This window comes from Argopecten irradians, chromosome 12 (assembly GCF_041381155.1).
Source record: "Argopecten irradians isolate NY chromosome 12, Ai_NY, whole genome shotgun sequence".
NCBI classification, from domain to species: Eukaryota; Metazoa; Mollusca; class Bivalvia; order Pectinida; family Pectinidae; genus Argopecten; species Argopecten irradians.
Genome location: NC_091145.1, coordinates 6086797 through 6112619, shown reverse-complemented (window position 1 = coordinate 6112619; position 25823 = coordinate 6086797). Strand labels below are relative to the sequence as shown.

General features: G+C 35.0%; 2 pseudogenes; one reads left to right on the top strand and one right to left on the bottom strand.

Annotated features, from left to right (window-relative positions):
- Positions 1-1099: 1099 nt before the first annotated feature.
- LOC138336371 (GDP-L-fucose synthase-like) lies at positions 1100-25365 on the top strand (annotated as a pseudogene).
- LOC138336469 (uncharacterized) lies at positions 16160-17750 on the bottom strand (annotated as a pseudogene).
- Positions 25366-25823: the final 458 nt, after the last annotated feature.

Genomic DNA, 25823 nt, shown 5'->3' with positions numbered 1-25823 from the left:
AACGCATCTGGATCTTTTACACTGCAAAATGTGAAAGAAATCGGAGCTTAGGCGGATATTGCAATTCCACTTATAAAGATATAAAATTATAAATATTAAACAAAAATATTTAATCTGTATTGGCCATTTTAATCACTTTATTCACCTAGTAATCATATAGCTAATCTTGAAACAATCTGTATATTTCTCTTTTAAAGATTCATCTTATGTTTCTTCATACCATTAGCAAATGTTGAGTGTTGTGTTGTATGGTGTTTAGAAGAAAAACTTAACAAGGAGCTATGCTAAAAATGACGAGATCTTTAAGTGTCTGAATTGTCGGACAAAGAAAGGCTAAAGTTGCCGGAAATAGTGTTAACATATCCTGAATAATTCCTTATGAAATAGAAAAATAAAAACTCCTGTCAAAATCGCCTTGCATGCAAAAAAGTTAATTTATATCATAGAAATCTTAACATGTACCTGCTGGCTATGTCCACACAGCCTCGCTTTCATAAAGTTATTTTTAGAAATGTGAATATAAGCATTAGATGCACAATTCTCCACCGCTGATAAATGGTATTTTTCTGTATCAAAAACAAGAGCAGGCGATTTAGTTTTTTCCTCCTGTTTCAAAAGGTGCTTACTTTACAGCATTACCACCATTGAAAACTTTTAGCTTCTTATTTTAATTTCAGATATGTTCGTGCCTCTATATCCTATGTGGAATGATTTACCGATTACGCATTCAACAAAATCAAAATAAATTATCTTGTTTTATTTTTGTGTTAATTAGACATAGATCTATATACACACTTAAAAACACCAATTATTGTTCAAATGATGAGTATCGTTTATGCTCTGTCGGCGGTGGAACATCTTTAAATTAACACATTAACACAGCGAAGATGGACATTTTACTATTATTCCATCCTCATGCTTAACTTTTCTGGGTGACTATATCACTCAATGAGAAACACGACAGGTAAACGTTCCATTGGCTGCATTTCATATTCTGTAAGTTTGCCAAATATCGAAAGGTCAAGCTCTGCTGGGCCGCCAGGATCCTTAATGCATTCACGCGTGTCATATCACGAGACACGTAGGCGTTTTAAAATTTGTGTACTGGGAACATATGATCGAATCGTGTGGATACATCTGGGAGAGGTACGAGACAACTACGAAGCTTTTGATAGTTTCAGGTCAGAACTCTTTGAAAACATGAATGTTCATCATATTTAGAACAACTTTTACAGTATTGGATTCCTATTGTGTAGGACCAGTGTATTCTTCGATTTTCATGATTTGTTTTTTATCCCGCGAGACGCGTTTGCGAGGGATATTTATGTTGGCTCCGTCCGCCCGTGCGTCCAACCGAGATTCTGTCTGTGTACATCAGACAAGTGTAATAGTTGTGCCTTTTGCTATTGTAGACCTTTCGTGTTCAGTATTTTTTTCTGTTACCATGCAAACTAAATTACAGTTTCTTTTTGTCACCTGTTGTTATTTTTTTCAGTTTTTCAATACTCACATCTAAAGTTATACTTTAGTAACTCTTACTTTGAGCTTGATATATACATGTATTGGGGTTTTCATACCATCTGCGGGCGCGGGGGATAATGCCAAGCTTTGCGGATCCTTGAATTTTTAGGGGCGGGAGTTGAAATTAGTTTCGGTAGTGTGTCAATTTCCTATAAAGTCTTATTATAACATTTATTTCATATATAAACATTTCAGATAAAGAAAACAAAATTCAAAGATGGCGGAAAAGAAGACCATACTTGTCACCGGAGGAAGTGGTTTAGTAGGACATGGTTTAAGGTTAGCAATGGAAAGGAAGCCTAGTCTAAAAGACAAAGATGAAGACTGGATTTTCCTTAGCTCTAAAGACGCTGATCTAAGGTAACGCATGGAAAAGTTTAGGTACAGAGACAGTATGAAATAGATATATTAATTTTTGATGTGTTTCGCTATACATGTATATTGCTACCTACGGACTTTGACTTTCATGTTGGTTTGAACGGTGTTCTGAAAAAAGAGTTGACATCTTGACAAACCGCTCTCCCTATTTCTCAAACTGATTGTCGTTGTTCTGAAACTGCATGAAAACAATGGATTGATTTTCGAACCTGACTCTCTTCTTATGTTTGTGACACATTACTACAATAGCAAATATCTACTGAGCATTTCACGAGCATTGCTATGACTTTCACTTTTATTAATTTTTAATCTGTGACTCAAGATATGTATTATATTTGGTATCGGTGGAAAGATTTGTACTTTCAATAGAACGAGCTATGAATCGAAATAATCAACGTCATTTTTAGTCAGAATCGAACATTTAAGGCATGCTTATTTGGCGACATAAATGTGTACTGAATTCTGCCAAAATTTACAAACAGCACAACAATCTACGAGTCAACAGTAATAACTAAGGTTAGGAAGGATGCATAGATACTTTTTAGTAACTAAGTTATGTTCAAGTACACCTAAGAATTTCCTTTCATGTTTACTAAGTTTTTACAAATAAGTTGTGTCCTGGTGACATTAATTCAATGAATGAATGAATGAATATTCAATGAATCACTCAGGTGAATTATCTGTTACATTATAAGATGTGATCATTATGCAATCAAATATCTGCAGAGGACAGATATAGGAAAATGAGATAGAAATCACTAATGTTTTACGGTTTCGCAAACTGATGTGTAAACATCAGTGATACAAGTAATTCCGAGATTATTATATGACTTTTACCACTGTGAAGTTACGGGATAAAACGCTTTCCATAATATGACACGAACTATTTCCTATCGCGATGGAAGTGTCATGAAGATGTTGAAGAAAACACAAACGACTTCGATGGTGTTCAACATGTTTTCTCTTTTGTTTTTCAGAAATCCGGCCGAAACTAAGGCGTTGTTTGAGAAATACAGCCCGACACACGTTATCCATCTAGCTGCACGAGTAGGAGGATTATTTGACCACGAGAATAACAATCTCGAATTCTATGTAAGTCATTTTAATTTCGCAGATACGATATTTTCGAGATTTCGTGGACATAGCTATAATCACGAAAATTTGATCCGCGAAATATTGTAAAATGGTTGAATGATTTCTTCCCTTAAATCCATGTCGCGAAAAATTCAAAGTCGCTAAAAATTTCTCGTTTTTGGGCAAATCGCGAAAATTTTTGTCTGCGAACATAACCGGCTATACGGGATGTTTGTTTTGTTTTTTAAGGGTAGGCGGTTTATTTGGTATATAAGAATCTCGAATTCGCTGTATATTGTGTAGTATATTTGTTTTTTGTTTCAAGGATCTGCACTTGTGACTTAATTTTGAATATAAAATTTTTTTTTTTTTTCAATTATTGACAGATTTAAACACTTCACAGAAAAAAGTTCTGATGACTAACATAAAAAAATTGCTGTTTCTAAAACTATCAAAAAAATGGAGATTCAGTGTGCTTGATTTTTGTCCAACTACAAAATTGGTTATTTTAAGCATTTCTTCCAAAAAAACCAACCACTTAATCTTGAATGAAATGTAAAAAATTAAAAACTCCACACTGGAATGCTTATCAATATCATCTCAATGAAACATTAACGGATTTACAGCAAAAAATAACTTCATATAGTTAAAACCGTTGTTGTTCTGCACGACAAAAATATTGAAGTAAAAATAGATGAAATGTCACCTCTATACAAAGTGTAAAAATGCACCTTTTCAAAATGGCCGCCAAATTGGTAATTTCTTAAAACGAATGGAAATATAAGTTATTGATATTTTGATCCTTAGGAGTAGTAGATTACTAATTTTTAAAAAAAAATCCTCTAAGAGAATGTGAAATGTATTCGAACATGGAAATATGATGGTTTATAATAGTTACGTCATTGGTGGACCAAAGACGCTTTCTCTTCTGACGCACGATGTCATTTTTCAGTTCTATCTAAGGGTAGATTACTGTATGACCTCATTATTTCATTCTATTGCTGCATGGAACGAAGTTTGGTTTTAATTCCTAACACTTACTTTTCAGAGACAAAACACTCTTATAAATGATAATGTGTAACACAACTGTAAAGAGTTTCGTGTCAAGAAGCTGGTATCTTGTTCCTCTACATGTGTTTTTCCCGACAAAACTGATTACCCCATTGACGAAACAATGGTAAGTCAATATATTCAATATAAACCCTACATCATACAGTATCAATGTAATAAGAATAAAATCAATTAAAAAAATGTGAAATCACTTTAAATAAAATCGAAAATACAAAATACCGTTCAAAAATGTAATATTCTCTTCTACACACACAAAATCTCAGTAAAAAATAAAATACAATTCAAACCAACGTGGATTCTCTTATAAAAAGGGCATAAACGTTTTTGCTATCCTCATACTTCACTATTAATTAAGCAATGTTTGTTTGATAAATTAACTATTAATTCATTATTTTTTTAGATCCATAATGGACCACCGCATGATACAAACTTCGGATATGCCTACGCCAAAAGAATGCTGGAAGTGCAGAATAGGTATTAATGCGTATATCACATGCAATAATAGACATACAGTACATTTATTAATAGATATACAATACATCCAATAAAAGACAAACAAATGATACAATACATTTATTAATAGATATACAATACATCCAATAAAAGACAAACAAATGATACAATAATTTAATAATAGATATACAATTCATCCAATAAAAGACAAACAAATGATACAATACATTTAATAATAGATAAACAATACATCCATTAAAAGACAAACAAATGATACAATACATTTAATAATAGATATAGAATACATCCAATAAAAGACATACAAATGATACAATACATTTATTAATAGATATACAATACATCCAAAAAAGACATAAAAATGATACAATACATTTAATAATAGATATCCAATACATGCAATAAAAGACAAACAAATGATACAATACATTTAATAATAGATATCCAATACATCCAATAAAAGACAAACAAATGATACAATACATTTATTAATAGATATACAATACATCCAATAAAGACATAAAAATGATACAATACATTTAATAATAGATATCCAATACATGCAATAAAAGACAAACAAATGATACAATACATTTAATAACAGATATACAATACATTTAATAACAGATATACAATACATGCAATAAAAGACATAAAAATGATACAATACATTTAATAATAGATATCCAATACATGCAATAAAAGACAAACAAATGATACAATACATTTAATAATAGATATCCAATACATCCAATAAAAGACATAAAAATGATACAATAATTTAATAATAGATATCCAATACATCCAATAAAAGACAAACAAATGATACAATACATTTATTAATAGATATACAATACATCCAATAAAAGACAAACAAATGATACAATACATTTATTAATAGATATACAATACATACAATAAAAGACAAACAAATGATACAATAATTTAATAATAGATATACAATTCATCCAATAAAAGACAAACAAATGATACAATACATTTATTAATAGATAAACAATACATCCAATAAAAGACAAACAAATGATACAATACATTTATTAATGGATATCCAATACATCCAATAAAAGACATAAAAATGATACAATACATTTAATAATAGATATCCAATACATCCAATAAAAGACAAACAAATGATACAATACATTTATTAATAGATATACAATACATCCAATAAAAGACAAACAAATGATACAATACATTTATTAATAGATATACAATACATCCAATAAAAGACAAACAAATGATACAATACATTTATTAATAGATATACAATACATCCAATAAAAGACATAAAAATGATACAATACATTTAATAATAGATATACAATACATACAATAAAAGACAAACAAATGATACAATACATTTATTAATAGATATACAATACATCCAATAAAAGACAAACAAATGATACAATACATTTATTAATGGATATCCAATACATCCAATAAAAGACATAAAAATGATACAATACATTTAATAATAGAGATACAACTTATGTAATAATACACATCCAATACACGTTATAATAGACATACAATACATAGCACAATGCAAGCAGATCATCATTTGCAAGCATGTAAATACATATTTGCCGAAACAAGAACCATTTGCCCCAGGAGACACTAGAATAACATGAATACAAGTTCAATTTACACCATGCCATGGAAATGTGTTATTTTATCTTCTTAAATGTATTTATACGACATGAAATGATTTGTGAAGGATCTAGCTATTACACATCGTTCTAATATACTGAACTTCTGTACATTTATACAAGAATGGAAAATTAAAAAAAAATTCGTGTTGTATAACCAATCTTAACTATGCACAGCATTAAATCTAACAGTGTAACCTTTGTACAATATATATACAGTAACCTTTGTACAATATATATACAGTAACCTTTGTACAATATATATACAGTAACCTTTGTACAATATATATACAGTAACCTTTGCCTTGTGCAAAATTTACAGTGTAAACTTTGACCTGTGCAATATGTACAGTGTAAACTTTGACCTGTGCAATATGTACAGTGTAAACTTTGACCTGTGCAATATGAACAGTGTAAACTTGGACCTGTGCAATATGTACAGTGTTAACTTTGACCTGTGCAATATGTACCGTGTAAACTTTGACCTGTGCAATATGTACAGTGTAAACTTTGACCTGTGCAATATGTACAGTGTTAACTTTGACCTGTGCAATATGTACAGTGTAAACTTTGACCTGTGCAATATGAACAGTGTAAACTTGGACCTGTGCAATATGTACAGTGTTAACTTTGACCTGTGCAATATGTACAGTGTAAACTTTGACCTGTGCAATATGTACAGTGTAAACTTTGACCTGTGCAATATGTACAGTGTTAACTTTGACCTGTGCAATATGTACAGTGTAAACTTTGACCTGTGCAATATGAACAGTGTAAACTTTGACCTGTGCAATATGAACAGTGTAAACTTTGACCTGTGCAATATGAACAGTGTAAACTTTGACCTGTGCAATATGTACAGTGTAAACTTTGACCTGTGCAATATGTACAGTGTTAACTTTGACCTGTGCAATATGTACAGTGTAAACTTTGACCTGTGCAATATGTACAGTGTAAACTTTGACCTGTGCAATATGTACAGTGTAAACTTTGACCTGTGCAATATGTACAGTGTAAACTTTGACCTGTGCAATATGAACAGTGTAAACTTTGACCTGTGCAATATGTACAGTGTAACCTTTGCAATATGTACAGTGTAAACTTTGACCTGTGCAATATGTACAGTGTAAACTTTGACCTGTGCAATATGAACAGTGTAAACTTGGACCTGTGCAATATGTACAGTGTAAACTTTGCCTTGTGCAAAATTTACAGTGTAAACTTTGACCTGTGCAATATGTACAGTGTAAACTTTGACCTGTGCAATATGTACAGTGTAAACTTTGACCTGTGCAATATGAACAGTGTAAACTTTGACCTGTGCAATATGAACAGTGTAAACTTTGACCTGTGCAATATGAACAGTGTAAACTTTGACCTGTGCAATATGTACAGTGTAAACTTTGACCTGTGCAATATGTACAGTGTTAACTTTGACCTGTGCAATATGTACAGTGTAAACTTTGACCTGTGCAATATGTACAGTGTAAACTTTGACCTGTGCAATATGTACAGTGTAAACTTTGACCTGTGCAATATGTACAGTGTAAACTTTGACCTGTGCAATATGAACAGTGTAAACTTTGACCTGTGCAATATGTACAGTGTAACCTTTGCAATATGTACAGTGTAAACTTTGACCTGGTGCAATATGTACAGTGTAAACTTTGACCTGTGCAATATGAACAGTGTAAACTTGACCTGTGCAATATGTACAGTGTTAACTTTGACCTGTGCAATATGTACAGTGTAAACTTTGACCTGTGCAATATGTACAGTGTAAACTTTGACCTGTGCAATATGTACAGTGTTAACTTTGACCTGTGCAATATGTACAGTGTAAACTTGACTCTGTGCAATATGAACAGTGTAAACTTTGACCTGTGCAATATGAACAGTGTAAACTTTGACCTGTGCAATATGAACAGTGTAAACTTTGACCTGTGCAATATGTACAGTGTAAACTTTGACCTGTGCAATATGTACAGTGTAAACTTTGACCTGTGCAATATGTACAGTGTAACCTTTGACCTGTGCAATATGTACAGTGTAACTTTGACCTGTGCAATATGTACAGTGTAAACTTTGACCTGTGCAATATGTACAGTGTAAACTTTGACCTGTGCAATATGTACAGTGTAAACTTTGACCTGTGCAATATGTACAGTGTAAACTTTGACCTGTGCAATATGTACAGTGTAAACTTTGACCTGTGCAATATGTACAGTGTAAACTTTGACCTGTGCAATATGAACAGTGTAAACTTTGACCTGTGCAATATGAACAGTGTAAACTTTGACCTGTGCAATATGTACAGTGTAAACTTTGACCTGTGCAATATGTACAGTGTAAACTTTGACTGTGCAATATGTACAGTGTTAACTTTGACCTGTGCAATATGTACAGTGTAAACTTTGACCTGTGCAATATGTACAGTGTAAACTTTGACCTGTGCAATATGTACAGTGTAAACTTTGACCTGTGCAATATGTACAGTGTAAACTTTGACCTGTGCAATATGAACAGTGTAAACTTTGACCTGTGCAATATGTACAGTGTAACTTTGACCTGTGCAATATGTACAGTGTAAACTTTGACCTGTGCAATATGTACAGTGTAAACTTTGACCTGTGCAATATGTACAGTGTAAACTTTGACCTGTGCAATATGTACAGTGTAAACTTTGACCTGTGCAATATGACAGTGTAAACTTTGACCTGTGCAATATGACAGTGTAAACTTTGACCTGTGCAATATGTACAGTGTAAACTTGACCTGTGCAATATACTGTAAACTTTGACCTGTGCAATATGTACAGTGTAAACTTTGACCTGTGCAATATGAACAGTGTAAACTTTGACCTGTGCAATATGAACAGTGTAAACTTTGACCTGTGCAATATGAACAGTGTAAACTTTGACCTGTGCAATATGTACAGTGTAAACTTTGACCTGTGCAATATGTACAGTGTAAACTTTGACCTGTGCAATATGTACAGTGTAAACTTTGACCTGTGCAATATGTACAGTGTAAACTTTGACCTGTGCAATATGTACAGTGTAAACTTTGACCTGTGCAATATGTACAGTGTAAACTTTGACCTGTGCAATATGTACAGTGTAAACTTTGACCTGTGCAATATGTACAGTGTAAACTTTGCAATATGTACAGTGTAAACTTTGACCTGTGCAATATGTACAGTGTAAACTTTGACCTGTGCAATATGAGTGTAAACTTGACCTGTGCAATATGACAGTGTACTTGGACCTGTGCAATATGTACAGTGTAAACTTTGACCTGTGCAATATGTACAGTGTAAACTTTGACCTGTGCAATATGTACAGTGTAAACTTTGACCTGTGCAATATGTACAGTGTAAACTTTGACCTGTGCAATATGTACAGTGTAAACTTTGACCTGTGCAATATGAACAGTGTAAACTTTGACCTGTGCAATATGAACAGTGTAAACTTTGACCTGTGCAATATGAACAGTGTAAACTTTGACCTGTGCAATATGTACAGTGTAAACTTTGACCTGTGCAATATGTACAGTGTTAACTTTGACCTGTGCAATATGTACAGTGTAAACTTTGACCTGTGCAATATGTACAGTGTAAACTTTGACCTGTGCAATATGTACAGTGTAAACTTTGACCTGTGCAATATGTACAGTGTAAACTTTGACCTGTGCAATATGAACAGTGTAAACTTTGACCTGTGCAATATGTACAGTGTAACCTTTGCAATATGTACAGTGTAAACTTTGACCTGTGCAATATGTACAGTGTAAACTTTGACCTGTGCAATTTGAACAGTGTAAACTTGGACCTGTGCAATATGTACAGTGTTAACTTTGACCTGTGCAATATGTACAGTGTAAACTTTGACCTGTGCAATATGTACAGTGTAAACTTTGACCTGTGCAATATGTACAGTGTTAACTTTGACCTGTGCAATATGTACAGTGTAAACTTTGACCTGTGCAATATGTACAGTGTAAACTTTGACCTGTGCAATATGTACAGTGTAAACTTTGACCTGTGCAATATGTACAGTGTAAACTTTGACCTGTGCAATATGAACAGTGTAAACTTACTTTGACCTGTGCAATATGTACAGTGTAACCTTTGCAATATGTACAGTGTAAACTTTGACCTGTGCAATATGTACAGTGTAAACTTTGACCTGTGCAATATGAACAGTGTAAACTTTGACCTGTGCAATATGTACAGTGTAAACTTTGACCTGTGCAATATGTACAGTGTAAACTTTGACCTCTGTGCAATATATTCAGTATAACATTTGACCTATGAAATACATGGTGTAACCTTTGACCTGTGCAATATGTACAGTGTAACCTTTGCAATATCTACAGTGTAGCATTTGACCACTGTGCAATATGTACAGTGTGAACTTTGACCTGTGCAATATGTACAATGTAACCCTTGCAATATGTACAGTGAAACCTTTGACCTCTGTGCAATATATTCAGTATAACATTGGACCTGTGAAATACGTACAATGTAACCTTTGATCTGTGCTATAGGTACAGTGTAACCTTTGACCTTTGCAATATGTACAGTGTAAACGTTAATCTTTGCAATATGTACAGAGTAAACTTTGACCTGTGCAATATGTGCAATGTAACCTTTGATCTGTGCTATATGTACAGCGCCACCTTTGACCTGTGCAATGTGCACAGTGTGACTTTTGACCTGTGCAATATGTACAGTGTAAACTTTGACCTGTGCAATATGTATAGTGTAACCTTTGCAATATGTACAAAGTAGCCTTTGACTACTGTGCAATATGTACAGTGTAAACTTTGACCTGTACTATATGTACAGTGTTAACTTTGACCTGTGCAATATGTACAGTGTAACCTTTGACCTCTGTGCAATATATTCAGTATGCCATTTTACCTGTGAAATACATACAGTGTAACCTTTGACCTGTGCTATATGTACAGTGTAACCTTTGACCTGTGCAATATGTACAGTGTAACCTTTAAACTGTGCAATATGTACAGTGTAACCTTTGACCTGTGCTATATGGAAAGTGTAACCTTTGACCTGTGCAATATGTACAGTGTACTTTTTGATCTGTGCAATATGTACAGTGTACTTTTTGACCTGTGCAATATGTGCAGTGTAACCTTTGATCTGTGCTATATGTACAGTGCCACCTTTGACCTGTGCAATGTGCACAGTGTGACTTTTGACCTGTGCAATATGTACAGTGTAAACTTTGACCTGTGCAATATGTATAGTGTAACCTTTGCAATATGTACAAAGTAGCCTTTGACTACTGTGCAATATGTACAGTGTAAACTTTGACCTGTACTATATGTACAGTGTTAACTTTGACATGTGCAATATGTACAGTGTAACCTTTGACCTCTGTGCAATATATTCAGTATGCCATTTTACCTGTGAAATACATACAGTGTAACCTTTGACCTGTGCTATATGTACAGTGTAACCTTTGACCTGTGCAATATGTACAGTGTAACCTTTAAACTGTGCAATATGTACAGTGTACTTTTTGATCTGTGCAATATGTACAGTGTACTTTTTGACCTGTGCAATATGTGCAGTGTAACCTTTAATCTGTGCTATATGTACAGTGCCACCTTAGACCTGTGCAATCTGCACAGTGTAACTTTTGACCACTGTGCAATATGTACAGTGTAAACTTTGACCTGTGCAATATGTACAGTGTAATTTTTGCAATATGTACAGTGTAGCATTTGACTACTGTGCAATATGTACAGTGTGAACTTTGACCTGTGCAATATGTACAGTGTGAACTTTGACCTGTGCAATATGTACAGTGTGAACGTTGACCTATGCGATATGTAAAGCGCAACCTTTGACCTGTGCAATGTGTACAGTGTAACCTTTGACCTGTGCTATATGGAAAGTATAACCTTTGACCTGTGCAATATGAACAGTGTACTTTTTGACCTGTGCAATATGTACAGTGTACTTTTTGACCTTTGCAATATGTACAGTGTAGCATTTGACCACTGTACAATATGTACAGTGTAACTTTTGAACTGTGCAATATGTACAGTGTAACCTTTGAACTGTGCAATATGTATAGTGTAACCTTTGACCTGTGAAATACGTACAGTGTAACCTTTGACCTGTGCTTTATGTACAGAGTAACCTTTGACCTGTGCAATATGTACAGTGTAACCTTTTACCTGTGCAATATGTGCAGTGTAAACTTTGACCTGTGCAATATATACAGTATAACCTGTGCAATATGTACAGTGTAACCTTTGCAATATGTACAGTGAAACTTTTGACCTGTGTTATATGTACAGTATAACTTGTGCAATATGTGCAGTGTAAACTTTGACCTGTGCAATATTTACAGTGTAACCTTTGCAATATGTACAGTGTAACATTTGACCTGTGCAATATGTACAGTGTAATCTTTGACCTGTGAAATATGTACAGTGTAACCTTTGACATTTGTGCAATATATTCAGGATAACATTTGACCTGTGAAATACATACAGTGTAACGTTTGACTTGTGTTATATGTACAGTGTAACCTTTGACCATTGCAATATGTACAGTGTAACTTTTGACCTGTGCAATATGTACAGTGTAACCTTTGACCTTTGCAATATGTACAGTGTAACCTTTGACCTTTGCAATATGTACAGTGTTACCTTTGGCCTGTGCTATATGTACAGTGTAATCTTTGACCTGTGTTATATGTACAGTGTAACCTTTGACCAGTGCAATATGTACAGTGTAACCTTTGACCTGTGCAATATGTGCACAGTAACCTGTGATCTGTGCTATATGTACAGTGCCACCTTTGACCTGTGCAATATGCACAGTGTAACTTTTGACCTGTGTAATATGTACAGTGTAAACTTTGACCTGTGCAATATGTACAGTGTAACCTTTGCAATATGTACAGTGTAGCATTTGACCACTGTGCAATATGCACAGTATGAACGTAGACCTGTGCAATATGTACAGTGTAATCTTTGCAATATGTAAAGTGTAACATTTGACATGTGCAATATGTACAGTGTAACCTTTGACCTGTGCAATATGTACAGTGTAACCTTTGACCTGTGCAATATGTACAGTGTAACATTTCGCCTTTGGCGTGGTTAATTAATTCCGAATTATTACCAATAACTGTCCACCAAAACTCGCATCCCTTGCTGACTAAACGCTTCAAAATGCACCATTGCCAACAGAGCATCAACGATTCTCATCGATTGAAGGATAGCTGATGTTTAATCATAGGTAACATTAGATGCACAGACAACAAAGAATTTCAATTTTGGATTTATGGTCACAGCTTTAATGAATATATACATATGGTGGTACGGTATATCAATAGACCATAATGGCAAGCCATCAATCAAATAAATTGATTGATTCTGGGAAACCATCCTCAATCAATTAAACAATAAAATCAATCAATCAATCAATCAGATGTCAATAATGATCAGTGATACTGGGAAAAGATATCAACTGATTCACGTCAATATAAACAGCATATATAATCAATATGATGTCAATCAATCAATATAAATCATTAATATGTACCGCGAAATCTGCCAAAGGAACGTGCACTAAAGGTAGCATGCGCACAGCCAAAGGAAAACCAAATGGGATGGCGAAACATTTCACGGTACAATGCTGTGACCAAAAATACCTTCATCATTCTTAGCATAACTGTCTTAATTATTTGGAAAGAATGTAATACTTGTCGTTCGAAAGCTTTCTAATGCAACTTGTAAGGTGTTGAGGAAAAATATCATTCCCCAAAGGAGAGAGGGGAACTAGCGTTTGGAAACTAATTTTTTTTGAGTTGGTATTTGTATGTAACTCTTGTAAGTACTTGATTTCCACCTACCACATTCCATATTAGCTACAATAGACATATATGATAGGGATGTAGCTGTGGTTGCACTAATCCTGAAGGAATGTGCTTTGCAGTACCTACTGTTATAACCTAAGAGTGAATGCTTTTGTAAGGACACTAGAAAATTGATATATTGTCAAGTCTCTACCACCAAAATGACATAGTAATGAACCCTGAACCCTAAGTCGAACTGCCATATATCTGCGAAGGTTACCGACTGGACAATAAATGGTATCGTTACTTGGCAGTTCGATGATAGTACATTTTCTATATTGATCAGTGTTTTAAAAAGACAGGTGTATTGTAGCAGCATTTTCGTAAAGTGACACTTCTAAAAAAGCGATAACCCTGAAAGGCATGTGTTTACTACTGACTGTAATTTATTCTACCGGGAAATAAAATGTTAATGGATATACCGAGAGCTACAAATACTGGAAAGTACCTTAATAATGCTAGCCAAAAGGTCTACTGTTATAGGTAATCTGGTGTCACCACCTTCATCACTATCTCTCCTAATTCCCTCAAATAGTTTTTTTTTAACAATAGATTGCTGAGTAAGATCGTCATGACCAACTAGCTTGCAATTAAAACTCAAACCAACCAGATAAGTTTGAACTATAGAGTGCGAGTAGCCTTTAACAGACATATGTATGCAATATATCGCATCACTTAATGTGTCTTTGGGGTTTTGTTTTTTAGTAAAGTAAACTATAGTAACTAAGCTAATATTGTCTACATAAAAAAAAAAAAAAAAAAAAAAATTCTTAGACCCGAACTCATAAGACCAAAACTTGGACTGCCGAAACTATTGGCACCTATTCAAACTATAGGCACCAATTCTAAGAAAGTTATGTCTCTCATGATGGATTTTCCCTGCCAATCACTTGGCCACCTGAAAGCTTTCCAATTACTTCCCCAACAGGCACCACAAACTAATTCGCGATTCCCTGCACTAACTGTATACAGACCTAAATCCACATTAATGTGCTAAGAACTCTCCGCAAAGTAACAGGACCCATTAACATCTTTCAAAAATAGCAACCACATTTCTAAGTATGCTCTGATTTCCGCAGATATTCTTACTTTATAAAAGAGGTGTATGTATGCCTGTCGTTGCATCAAACACACGCCGTGTAAAGGCCCTAGCTATTGGTATAGCGTTTGCACAAAAAGACATAATCCTACCCAGAGACTGTAATTCCTGTAGTTTTACTTTCCAACACTTTCACGATTTCTGACCTGAGTAATACCACTTTCGCCTAAGGTACCCTGACTAGTTTACCATTTTAATAGTGTCAATTTCAAGACCCAAAAACACCAAAACTGTAGTTGGACCATCTGATTTATCCTCAGCTATGGGTATGCACATTTCAGTGCACGTTTCTTGAAAAGCAGACATGAGCCTAGCACATGTATCACATTTTTCTTTTACAGCAAATATAAAATCGTCCAAATACTGATCTAGACTATGCTCAACGCACTTTTCCTTAACTATCCATTCAATAAATGTTGAAAGCTTTTTTAAATGGACTACATGAAAGTGAGCACCCCGTGGGTAAACACTTGTCAACAAAGTATATGTCTTGAAGCTTAAATCCTAGTGATGGAAAATCCGCAGAATGGATTGGGAGGAGACGGAATGCAGATTTAATATCCATTTTCCCCAACAAAGTCCCTTTCCCAACTCTGCTATCATTTTAACTACTTTACAAATAACGAGTATTTAACAGACACTGTATCAGAATCAATATTACTATATATACTTTTACCTGAAGGCCATGAAAGGTGAGTAATTAACCTCCATTTTCCATCTTTTTGGGGAACTAAACCTATAGGGGACCCTCTCCACTGTGCCATTGATTTTTTCTTCAAAAGGAGCCTACTACTCTAACATATTCTACTTCCTGCAATATTTTCTCATTAGTCAGTGTTGGATATATGGAGGCTGATTTCAATTTTCTGCATTCTCTCGGGATCCTTGAGCCTAGATATTTAATTCTTACACCATTTTACCCCCCCCCCCCCCCAAGAAGCTGTGCCCCTACTGCTACCTGTGGGTACTTAGCCACCCAGTATCCAAGAGCTGTGATTTTTATTGGTATCTTTCCTAATGTCCACACCTGTTTGCGATTCTTGCTTGTTTCCCACCTGTCTTTGCTGTTTTGTATTGTTGTTTGTTTTTCGGAAAGAATATAGGTAGGCTGTATTCATTTTAACACAATTCATACTAGCATGCCCCACACTACTCGTAATACATTTGTGAGAGTAGCTACAGTGTGGCGTGTACAATTTCCTTTATAATTGTAGTCGAAACATTTTAGGGCGTTATAATTTTGATTTTATGACTGAGGTAGGGGGCCCCGCTGTGGCTGCATATATATAACAGGTATAATTCATTGTCAATAATGACCCATGCCCTTGGGGATTAAGAGCTTTTCTTAACCTGTATTGCTCATAATTTTTGATCCAGTCCATCCCATCACATCTCTGAGCCCCCAAGCGAACAATCTGCATATATTTTAACAACCCAAGCTACTGTTCTGGGTGCACTGCTGTTTAAATGCACATATATATAATGAATGCATCTGTCCATTTACAGATGTCAGAAATCTTACGATATTGAGTTTTTGGTTTGAAAAGAAGCTCCCCATCAACTAGAGATATTCTATGAGCCTGATGGGAATCTCCCATTGAGTTAGACAACAATTGTGAAAGTTCAACATACTCTCCATTTGTAATCTTATGCTTCTCTGAAACAGATACATGCAAGCTTAACATATCATTAACACTTGTAATAGGGGTTAGCAATACACCTAAGAACGTACCCGGGTCTTGTAATACAGGAGGTGTTGCTGCTACCGGTAGCTCAGGTGCTATAGAATAGTCAGTTCCACTCCCAGTTGCAAGAGGTCCTAAAATCGTCCCATGACTAGGCCCAACTGTCGACGTGACCGACTCAACTTCTACAGGCACTGTTGCTGCTCCTCTTCGCTCTATACATGATAGCTATAGGCAGAAACATATATGCATAGAGATTGGCAACTCCGCCATTTTTACGGTCGGCAGATGTACCTCTGTATGTGCTTAGTTTTTTTTTTAGATAAACCCTTAAACAGTTAAATACAACAAAATAAATTTGATATGTTATAAAAGTTCAGTAATTTTCAGATGGTTTGAGTACGATTTTGGATAGAAAAATAATATTTTAACTTATATTTAAATAAAACGAAATGCACTTCCGGTTTTGAATGTCTGATTTTCGAAAAACTAGGTAAAATTGCTGATTTTCATGCTTTCATAAACCATATTAAATAACAGCACTCGGGAAAACTGGTCACATCAAACCATGATATAATGTTTAAGCTTTGAGTTGATGCAAAAATATCATGTTTAAAAGAATACACTTAAAAGTAGTTAGCTAAGGGGAAATGCCTATAAACCAGATGTCCCGCTGCCTGTCAACATATACAAAGAAGGAGTACCAATCTCTATGTATATATGTTTGTGCTATAGGGTCTCGCTACGGATGTATTCATGCATGAATAAAAATGAAATGTGTGATTAGAACACCTTTATAATATTTTAATTGTTGTATAATTATAACAAATAATGTATATATGGTATACCATTACTAAAATACTGCTTTGCTCATGATTGTGAAATCAAAAACATCTCACATTTTTAAAATACAGAAACGGTTCACATTGGCCGACTTGACCGAAATATATAGGTCATGATCGCTAGGTAAACTCGACCCAAAAGGGAATCTCGTCCCGAATGAGTAAAGTGAATCAATACGATCGCAATCGTCTCCAAGAAAGTGTTTAACGGTTACAATTAATTGTTTAATGTCTAAATGATCGATCACATTCATGCTAGCCTACATTTACAAATGTATGTGCTATCTCGGCAACAAAGAAAAACTGGGCCCAAGTACATGGCCTAAGTACATTCACGATCGTCAAAATTATTCCGAGTCGAATATCATAGGATATATATCCTATAGTGAAACAAATTCAAAACAATGAAATATATGTATTATTAATTTCGATGCTTTCACTATTTTTCACATAAAGTATGACTTAGCTTTTAATACTTTGCCACACTATCGACCACGTCGGCGACATGCCGGTTTATGAAGTCAATGACAAGGAAATAAATCCATTCCCATCTAACAGAATGTATTTGAGAAATCAATCCAAAATCAGATTAAAAACATACATCAGATATCAAACAAAAGAAATGCATCGAAATTTGTGAAGAAATTGAGTGTTCAAACCAATTATTTTTTCACATAAACTTAGCCTCGATCAAAGCTGTCGTTGTAACAAGTTGTTTTCATTTAAAAAGTGGGAATAACTCGTCAACAATTCTGACATAACTTTTTAAGGTATCACGTTACCAAATCAACAGGTGCCCTCCTATAACCGCACTACATGGTTTATTGCAATAACTGCAAATATGTGTGTCTAATTAATTCTAAAGTACATATATGATGATTTATTTTGCTTTTAGTGCATGGACAATAAGTACTTTATTCCATATAGAACATAGTGCCATGGAATTTTTTTCGGACGCAATTGATTATTTTTATATCTTATCTTGAAGTAAAATAAGAAGCTCAAACTTTTCATAGGTGGTTATGGTGTATAGTAAGTGACCTATTTAATTGAGGAAAATTACCATTCGTCAGTGGTGTGACATCTATAAATCGTACTCTGATAACGTCATATTGGGTCTTCTGTTCTTCGTATTATATTATTATAATTATTACTGGGTCTGTTTTGAATGTCTTGGATGATATTATGAATTTTGTCTTCCAGGGCCTACAATGAGCATTTTGGATGTCAGTTTACGTCCATTATTCTAACCAATGTGTACGGACCTTATGACAATTTTCACCTTCATAAAAGTCACGTACTCCCCGGCCTTATTCACAAAGCTTATAAGGCTAAGAGTAAGTATAGACAGATTAGCAAAATACATACATATGAATGGCGTTTACAAACTAATTTCTTCAATTTTATCTAAATAGAATTTTAATTCACCTGAAATTCACATGAAAATGACGTCAATTTCAGGAGAAGAGTAGTTCATTTGCAGGTGAAATAGACATAAAAAGTCATCTGAAATTTACATCGATGACATGGGTTTCAGGTGAAAGGTAATTTCAGGTGAATCTCAATTCCAATTACCTGAAGGCCTTTTGCCCTGTTAGTTTCATTTATTGATGTCATCCCAATACGACTTTGAGATTCAAAGTTGGTCTTAGAAATTTCGGTTGTTTGTGTTTTCAACCTGAGATGGAAACACTGACCTTAATGTGCGTGGGACGGACCTACTTCTATCATAATAAAAATACATATGAAAACATGTTGAAATTTGACAATTCAGTTGTTGTTTTCAATTGCAGATGAAAATACTGACTTCACTGTGTGTGGGACGGGCACACCTCTTCGACAGTTTATTTACTCATTGGATGCCGGGGAACTGCTTGTATATATACTTCGAACTACCCGAAATCGACCCGTTCTTCTTACAGGTAATTACGTAAAAAAATATACGATACGAACAACGAGCTATGGTGAAATACGAAAATACGGTACGAACAATGAGCTTGGTAAATACGAAAATATGGTGCGAACAACAAGCTATGGTGAAATATGAAAATCCGGAATGAACAACAAGCTATGGTGAAATACGAAAATCCGGAATGAACAACGAGTTATGGTGAAATACGAAAATACGGTACGAACAATGAGCTATGGTAAATACGAAAATACGGTACGAACAATGAGCTATGGTAAATACGAAAATATGGTGCGAACAACAAGCTATGGTGAAATACGAAAATCCGGAATGAACAACGAGTTATGGTGAAATACGAAAATACGGCACGAACAAAGCCGTTTTCAGGTTTCAAAACGCTGTCAAGTTAAGTTAAGTTTATTTACCGATAAAGGATCTACATAGAGATCCTCTTCACAGGATTTAAAAAACAAACAAACAAACAAACTAAAATCGCGAGGACTTAATTCATCATGTCGTATTCAATTTCGCTGTTTTTAAGTTAAACCGCGTTCATTTAAGTTAAAGATGTAGTGGTCACTAGAGGTCACATTTTGTTTTCATATTATTTTAGAATATATTTTTATACCCTGTGTTAACAAGGTCATGGAGATGTACATGTTATTTTCTTTACGTTAATCTCGGAACACAATGACAGCTTTGTGACACGTGTCCTTTTCAGTTGGGGAAGATGCAGAGGTCACAGTAAAACAAGTCGCCGAGATGGTGGCAGATTCAATAGATTTCAAAGGCAGCATTGTGTTCGACACATCGAAGCTTGACGGCCAGCATAAAAAGACTGCCACAAACGCGAAACTGATGAAGTATTTCCCAGACTTTAAGTTTACGCCTCTTCAACAAGGTAAACACATTGTATCTGAACTAGTAAATAGTAACTAAATTCAAGTAACCTTGATCAAAGAAATCTAAGTGTAATATGTAGTGCTCAAGAAGTAAAGAACTAACTATACCATTTGCTTAAAACGGGGCATTTTTTTCTTGAGATAGTTCAGTCCTCTATGACAAAACACCATTTCTTCAGTAATCTATTGAAAACCATCAGGTTTAAAAAAATGCACTGTGAAAAGTCATTCAAATGGACAGACAAACATGTATGAAATAATATAAGCATTAGTTACAAGACAGTTTATACACTGTAAATTCTTTTTTTATGCCTTATGTATGTTTAGATAGAAACATACTTGCAGAGATTACTTTACAATAATACAATTACTAATAACATTATACAAATTTAAAAAGAAATTTAAAGTGAACAGTCGGGCAAAGAAAATCAGTGTAAATGCGTTCATTGGCCTTCCAAAAGTTCTCACATATTAATATGACGGTCAAGTTCTGCTTACGTTTCCCAGTTCTGACCATTGAAATAAAGAAAAGTTGAAAGCATTGAAAGCGAGGCTGCGTGGAAATGTAACCACGGACATAGTCAGCCGGGAGGACGTTTTAGGATTCCTATACTTTAAATTAATTTCTTCGTACGTAGACAGATTTTGACGAGAGATTTTATTTTTCTATTTCATAAGAAATTATACTGGATACATTCACACCATTTTTACCGACTTTAGGCATCCTTGCCCGACTGTTCACTTTAAGGACACAACTAGACTCCATGGTTTCACCTTATGTACTTGTTTCAATGCAGTGAAGATGTAATTATAATAATATAAGACATTACTGACAAAATTCATTTTCAGCTCTTATTTGTACTAAATACCTATGCATTTTAAGTACATGTATTGTAATTTTCAAAATGTTGATCTTTTTTTTTTTTGGTGAATAACGTATTCAAAGCTCTTCGTAATTAGTCGTTATGAAAATTACGGCACATAAAACTTCAAACGTTAATCATTAACGTTATTTATCCGGATGTAGGTTTTATTTACATTCAGCCATTTTGAACTCTTATCATAACAGATTGCCGTTTTTATCTAAATTAAACTCTGTTTTTAGGTCATCTGACCCGAAGGGTCAGGATGACCTATTGTCATCATGCACCGTCCGTCGTCGTGCGCCGTGCGCCGTGCGCCGTCCGCCGTCCGCCGTGCGCCGTGCGCCGTGCGCCGTGCGTAAACTTTTTATTCAAACGACTTCTTCTCAATAACCAGAAGGCCCAGGGTACTCATATTTGGCCTGTAGGTTGCTGGGATGGAGGGCTACCAAGTTTGTTCAAATGAATGACCTTGACCTTCATTCAAGGTCACAGGGGTCAAAAAGGCTAAAATCTTTAAACAACTTCTTCTCAAGAAGCAGAAGGCCCAGGGTACTGATATTTGGCCTGTAGGATGCTGGGATGAAGGGCTACCAAGTTTGTTCAAATAAATGACCTTGACCTTCATTCAAGGTCACAGGGGTCAAATAGGCTAAAATCCTTTAAACAACTTCTTGTGAATAACTAAGAGGCCTAGAGACCTGATATTAGGCCTGTGGCATGCTGAGATGAAGGGCTACCAAGTTTGTTCAAATAAATGACCTTGACCTTCATTCAAGGTCACGAGGGTCAAAAAGGCTAAAATCTTTAAACAACTTCTTCTCAAGAACCAGAAGGCCCAGGGTACTGATATTTGGCCTGTAGGATGCTGGGATGAAGGGCTACCAAGTTTGTTCAAATAAATGACCTTGACCTTCATTCAAGGTCACAGGGGTCAAAAAGGCTAAAATCTTTAAACAACTTCTTCTCAAGAACCAGAAGGCCCAGGGTACTGATATTTGGCCTGTAGGATGCTGGGATGAAGGGCTACACAACTTTGTTCCAAATAAATGACCTTGACCTTCATTCAAGGTCACAGGGGTCAAATAGGCTAAAATCCTTTAAACAACTTCTTGTGTAATAACTAAGAGGCCTAGAGACCTGATATTAGGCCTGTGGCATGCTGGAATGAAGGGCTACTAAGTTTGTTCAAATAAATGACCTTGACCTTCATTCAAGGTCACGAGGGTCAAAAAGGCTAAAATCTTTAAACGACTTCTTCTCAAGAACCAGAAGGCCCAGGGTACTGATATTTGGCCTGTAGGATGCTGGGATGAAGGGCTACCAAGTTTGTTCAAATAAATGACCTTGACCTTCATTCAAGGTCACAGGGGTCAAATAGGCTAAAATTCTTTAAACAACTTCTTGTGAATAACTAAGAGGCCTAGAGACCTGATATTAGGCCTGTGGCATGCTGGGATGAAGGGCTACTAAGTTTGTTCAAATAAATGACCTTGACCTTCATTCAAGGTCACGAGGGTCAAAAAGGCTAAAATCTTTAAACGACTTCTTCTCAAGAACCAGAAGGCCCAGGGTACTGATATTTGGCCTGTAGGATGCTGGGATGAAGGGCTACCAAGTTTGTTCAAATAAATGACCTTGACCTTCATTCAAGGTCACAGGGGTCAAATAGGCTAAAATCCTTTAAACAACTTCTTGTGAATAACTAAGAGGCCTAGAGACCTGATATTAGGCCTGTGGCATGCTGGGATGAAGGGCTACCAAGTTTGTTCAAATAAATGACCTTGACCTTCATTCAAGGTCACGAGGGTCAAAAAGGCTAAAATATTTAAACAACTTCTTCTCAAGAAGCAGAAGGCCCAGGGTACTGATATTTGGCCTGTAGGATGCTGGGATGAAGGGCTACCAAGTTTTGTTCAAATAAATAACCTTGACCTTCATTCAAGGTCACAGGGGTCAAATAGGCTAAAATCCTTTAAACAACTTCTTGTGAATAACTAAGAGGCCTAGAGACCTGATATTAGGCCTGTGGCATGCTGGGATGAAGGGCTACCAAGTTTGTTCAAATAAATGACCTTGACCTTCATTCAAGGTCACGAGGGTCAAATAGGCTAAAATATTTAAACGACTTCTTCTCAAGAACCAGAAGGCCCAGGGTACTGATATTGGGCCTGTGACATGCTGGGATGGAGGGCTACCAAGTTTGTTCAAATGAATGACCTTGACCTTCATTCAAGGTCACAGGGGTCAAAAAGGCTAAAATCTTTAAACAACTTCTTCTCAAGAAGCAGAAGGCCCAGGGTACTGATATTTGGCCTGTAGGATGCTGGGATGAAGGGCTACCAAGTTTGTTCAAATAAATGACCTTGACCTTCATTCAAGGTCACAGGGGTCAAATAGGCTAAAATCATTTAAACAAATTCTTGTGAATAACGAAGAGGCCTAGAGACCTGATATTAGGCCTGTGGCATGCTGGGATAAAGGGCTACCAAGTTTTTTCAAATGAATGACCTTGATCTTCATTCAAGGTCACAGGGGTCAAATAGGCTAAAATCTTTAAATGACTTCTTCTTAAGAACCAGAAGGCCTAGGGTACTGATATTGGGCATGTAGCATGCTTGGATAAAGGGCTATCAAGTTTATTCAAATGAATGACCTTGATCTTCATTTAAGGTCACGGGCGGCAAATAGACTAAAATCTTTAAATGACGTCTTCTCAAGAACCAGAAGGCCCAGGGTACTGATATTGAGCATGTGGCATGCTGGTAGCATGCTGGGATGAAGGGCTACCAAGTTTGTTCAAATGAATTACCTTGACCTTGAATCAAGGTCACAGAGGTCAAATAGGCTAAAATCTTTAAACGACTATGTTGCATTGTACTAATAGTCAGATGACCGTTAAGGCCCATGGGCCTCTTGTTTTGTGTGTTATATCTCAGTAACATCAAATATAATATTTACGTTTATGCTAAACAAGTAAATAAGATACGTGGAGTAAGTTTCCCAAACTATTATCAATATTTTAATGGTCGTATAATTTACAATTTATCTTCTAAATTGGATTCATTCCATGTGTTCCTGAACTGAATGACGATATGTATATAATTCTATTTCGCCTGCTGTTTTCCCGGGTACAGACGTGTTTTTGGCTTAATATCCTACATTCAGACCTAGCGACGCGTAGCAGACATTGAATTTTGTCATTTACAGCAATAGATCAGGGAATTCCGAGGAGGTTTAAATGTAAAAACACATTTTGTTTCAATTGATACTACTTCAGGGTAATTTCACGCAATTAAATAGCTCTAGAAACACGCCGAATTGGTCTACAATGAAAATAAATCAATCTGATTAAAATCAAATGTTGATCTCTACGCCAGTCCGTAAAATACTTCTTGTTGACACACGTGAGGTAGTTTGGGGAACAGCAGGGAGATCAAAATATTATTCTAATAAAATTGAAAATAAGCCAATTGAAAGTATTTTTAAAATTTCACTTTAACCATCTAGTCAGTATGATATGAAGAAATTATTGTAATAATTTGGAAGTAAAAAGAGTAGAACAAATAGAATTTTGCCATCTATAAATCTTAACATTAATAGTATTCTAACACAATGTATAATTTAAATTGTGCTTATTTCGACGCAGATATTAGCATTGAATTATTATTGAACAAGGGAATAGTTCGGTTTTTTTCTTTATTAAACTAAAATATTTAAGTGGTTTTTTTTTATCTATTTCTGTTCCAGGAATAAAGGAAACGCTGAAATGGTTCATGGAAAATATTGACATAATTCGGAAATGATTTACGAAGGAAATATATATGGAAGATTTTAATCATTTTGATACAGAATGTGTTTTCTCACAGGGTGAGAGCACACTAATGCCTGATAGGAACCTGGATGTTACCAGATTTGTGTCAAAGTGAACATATTTTTACCTTTTCTTTTTTTAAGAGAACGTATTCAGAGATCGTGGGTTCATTTTGCTTTATTTTGATATAATATATTTTATAAACAAAACATTTCGTATGTTTGTTTTTCTGACAATTCTTGCTTTTGTGTTTATTCGTAAATTAGAATTATTGGTATTTCCGTTATTTCATAGTATGTAATACATAGAATATTGAAACAAGATTCATATTACACAGTAATTATTATGAGAATTTTTCGTTTACAAACACTTTTAAAGCAATTTAATATGTATATATAACACTGTGTTTTCAAAGTCACAGCTATAGAGCACCCCTGTAGTAAAGAATAAATCCAGATTATCATTCAACAGTATATATCATATCAATGGAAAAATACTAGAAAACGTTTTAAATTGAATTCAACCATGTGGAACATAACAAATCTGGTAATTTTATAGATGAAAGGAGAGTGACAAAAAACCAACCTTCATAACTCCAAGGGTTCCTTCTTAAAACG